This window comes from Grammomys surdaster, unplaced genomic scaffold, assembly GCF_004785775.1.
Source record: "Grammomys surdaster isolate TR1022 unplaced genomic scaffold, NIH_TR_1.0 166, whole genome shotgun sequence".
Lineage (NCBI taxonomy): Eukaryota > Metazoa > Chordata > Mammalia > Rodentia > Muridae > Grammomys > Grammomys surdaster.
In genome coordinates, this window is record NW_021604614.1 from 4,301,215 (window position 1) to 4,305,070 (window position 3,856).

Below are 3,856 nucleotides of genomic sequence, written 5' to 3' on the forward strand. Positions count from 1 at the left end.
TGGGACTTTGAAACGTGGATGGTGATTTTTGTTATGATATTGAGATCTTGGTATCAACAAAGGCAAAGGTTATATATAGTTTAACCCTGATGTGTTTGTCTGTGATATGGTGAAGAAGCTTGGAGAGTTCTAGCTAATCTTTATTGTCAACTTAACACAACCCAAAGTCACCTGGGAAGAGGGATGCCTAGATCAGATTGGCCTGTTAGCCATGTCTGTCAGAGATTGTCTTCAGAAATGATTGAAAGGTCAGGGTCTGGCCTACTACAGGAGGCACCACCTCTAGTCAAGTGGTCCCTGTATGTGTAAGAAAAGTAGCTAAAATGAGCCAATGAGTGTTTCCCCACGGTTCCTTCCCTATCTTCCCTCGATGATGGATCGTGACCTAGAAATGCAAGATGAAATAGAAGCTTTCCTCCCGGAGTTCCTTCAGGTTGTAGTGTGATCACTGTAACAGAACGCAAAATAGGATACTCAGGTACTATAGTAACAAAATGACTAATACCTTGTCCCCCTTTTCTCATTTTACATGACACTCAAGAAGCATTCAGAAATATTTTACGTTTTCTTTTTCTTTCTTTTTTTTTTTAAGATATGAAGCTGTTTAATTAGGTTGTAAGCAATTTAGAACACCAGTTTGTGAGGATACATCCTGTTTGTCAGGGAGAACTGAGATCGCAGCTAGCCCTGGAGCTGAAGAACAGCTTTAGTCTTTGGCAAAATCTGCGAGTCCACAGTTTTCTGATCAGCCTTTCGCTGCTCTGTAATCTCACCCTCCTGATGCCTGGGTTTGTCCAGCTGCTTCTTCTTGAAGTAAGTATCAGTCAGGTGTTTGGGAATTTTAACCTCGATGATATCAACTTTTGTAGAGGTGGCGATGACAAACTACTGGTTTGTTCTAAACAGAGGAACTCTGTTGATGGCCAAAGGTCCAGTCACAAGTAGCAAGCCACTGCCCAGCTGCTTCAGGAAAACCAGTCTCTTGGCTCTGTGGCACCCAGTGAGGATGATCAAGGCTGTCCCAGGAGTGAGGCTGGAGCACAGCCTCAACATGTGCTGACTGAAGGGCTTTTTGCCGTGCCTCAGCAGCTTCTGAGGCATGTCTTCGGTAGGATAATGCCTAGGCATTTTTCAAAGCTTCACCACCCAGGTGCCACTGTTCTTGTCCTCACCAACTGTTTCTGTGATGGTAGCAAGGACCTTCTCCGTTTTCTTCTTCTTTTCAACCTTGGTCTTGGCAGCTGAACATTTCCTTTTGTACAAGACCTTTCTGGAATGCGTAGCTGATCAAGAGTACCTGCCAATTCATCTAACCAGGACAGGGTTCCGGCTGCAATAGGGCTTTGTCTTCTTGGGCTTTTTAACCTTAGGTTTACCCTTTCTGGGGCACAAGGACACATGCATAGGTTCGTGTGTGTGTGTGTGTGTGTGTGTGTGTGTGTACACTCTCCTGCGCGCTTGAGCCCACACTACAGAATAACTTCAGGAGCCATCTATCTTAGGAGTTCATTGCTGTGAAGAGACACCATAACCAAAGCAACTCTTATAAAGGCAAACATTTACTTGGGGCTAGCTTATGTTTCAGAGGTCCAGTCCATTATCATTATGGTGGGAAGCATGGCAGCGTGCAAACAGAATTGGTACTGGATAAGGAGCTGAGAGTTCTACACCTTGATCCAAAGGCAGCCAGAAAGAGACTGTGCCACACTGGGTGGAGCCTGAGCATAGGAGACCTCAAGGCCTGCCTACACAGTGACAAACTTCCTCCAAGGCCACACTTCCTCCAATAATGCCATAGCTCCTAATAGTGCCACTTCCCGTGGCCAAGCGCTCAAACACATGAATCTATGAGGCCCAAACCTGTTCAAACCACCACACCATCCATTTTGTTTATTGAGACAGGGTCTCTCATTTGCCGCATAAACTAGGTCGACTGGCCCCAGAGCTCCACCTGCCTCTCATCCCTCAGCACAAGACTTATAAGCACATGCTCATTACACCCTGTGTTCTTTATGGGTCCCAAAGATCAAACTCAGGTCCTCATGCTTCTGAGTCAGGCACTTTACAGACTGAGCCACTGCACACCGTGGAAGAATACACATCACTATCAGAGGACAGCTTGCAAGAAATGGCGCTCTTTCTATCACGTGGGTCCTAGGGATCGGGGACCGAACTCAGATCTTCAGACTTGGCAGCGGTTGTCTTAATCTGCTAAACTATCTCACCAAGCCCTCACTAGACACTCCTTAATCCAATCAAGTTAACGGTCAGAGTTAAGCATCTCAAACTGTTCGCTGCGTTCCTTACCCTCAGCCGTTACTAGATAGTGAGTTCTTGGAGAGCAAAGTCTCAGGCCTCTGGCTGCAAGGCCAAACAGTAACGAGAGTGGAAATATTTATGGAATGCCAAGGAATGGACCGGAAATTGGGGAAAGGTGATTGCCAAGGGCATTTATTTATCGGCTTTGGCTCTCCCACTGAAACGGTGCCTGGGACACGGCCCAATCCCTGGGACAAAAGAAGAAACTCTTGGCTCCAACTTGCTGTCTGGGTTTCCCTGCCAATCAAAGTGATCATGGAAAGGAACACCCTCTGCTATTATGTTGAGCACAATGAGACTGTTTAGAAGAGAGCCTTACTTTCAGGAAATTCCAATGAGCCTGTTTTATTGTTACCTCCCTACAGTAACGACTCCCGTGGGGTTAAACCAGGTGTAAAATAATTACTAAAACATCCCTGCCACAGAGAAGACTGTACAGAAATAAGGCTCCCGCTTGCTCGTGGAAACAAAGTGGGGTATGGAAGATATACAGAGGAGAGAGGGGCAATCACAGAATGAGGGGGGAGGGGTGGAGCAGGAGGAAGAGCCCAGACTTTTCAACCCAGTCACACATCACATCACTTCCTGACCCTGCAGCTTGGTTGACTTTTGCCCCCACACACACATGTGAGCCTACCACCACCACGACTACCACTGACTCACCCTCCTACCCCTCAACCCCCTACACACATACCCAAAAACAATGCAGGTAGAGAAAGACCATTGTGAGCCAACTTTTGCCTGAAGACATTGTTCTCCAGACAAGGGAAGCTTTAACAGAGCTGAAGCCCTATGGGAAACACAAAGATGATGAGCTTCACCAAGGAGTATTTTCCAGGACTGGAGAGATGGCTCAGTGGCTAAGCTCACTTACTGTGCTTGCTGAGGCTCTGAGGTTGGTTCCTTTACTTTTGTTGGGTGGTTCTCAACTGCCTGTAACCAGACTCTGGTTTCCATGGGCACCTACATTCACAGGCACGGTGGTGGTTTGAGTATGGTTCTCCACCTTCACCCCCACCCCCTGTCCAGTAGGTTCGAATGCTTTGTTCCTAGGTGGTGGAACTGTTTGAGAAAGATTTACAGTCGTTCTCAATCTTCTCAATACTGTGTCCTTTTCATACAGTTCCTCGCATCATGGTCATCCACGACCTTAAAATTATTTTCCTTGCTGCTTCATAAATGTAATCGTGAATAGCTGCTGATATGAATCATAATGTAAATGCATGTTTTCTGACGGTCTTAGGCGACCCCTGTTAAAGGATCGTTTGACCCCCTCAAACAGAACATGACCCACAGATTGAGAGCCACTAAATTAATCAATGTGGTCTCGTTGGAGGGGGTGTGTCACTGGAGGTGGCCTTGAAGTTTCAAACATCAAAGCCATTCCCAGTTCGCTCTCCCTCTCTCTCCCCTGCCCCCCGACCCCCGTGTTGAGCTTGTGGACAGATGTAAGCTCTCACCTATTGCTCCAGCATCATGCCTGTCTGCCTGCTGCAATGCCTCCTGCCATGATTGTCATGAACTCTAATCCTCTGTA

The 3,856-nt window shown here is 46.8% G+C and overlaps 1 pseudogene; it reads right to left on the reverse strand.

Moving 5' to 3' along the window:
• Positions 1 to 624: 624 nt before the first annotated feature.
• LOC114619988 lies at positions 625 to 1,404 on the reverse strand (annotated as a pseudogene).
• Positions 1,405 to 3,856: the final 2,452 nt, after the last annotated feature.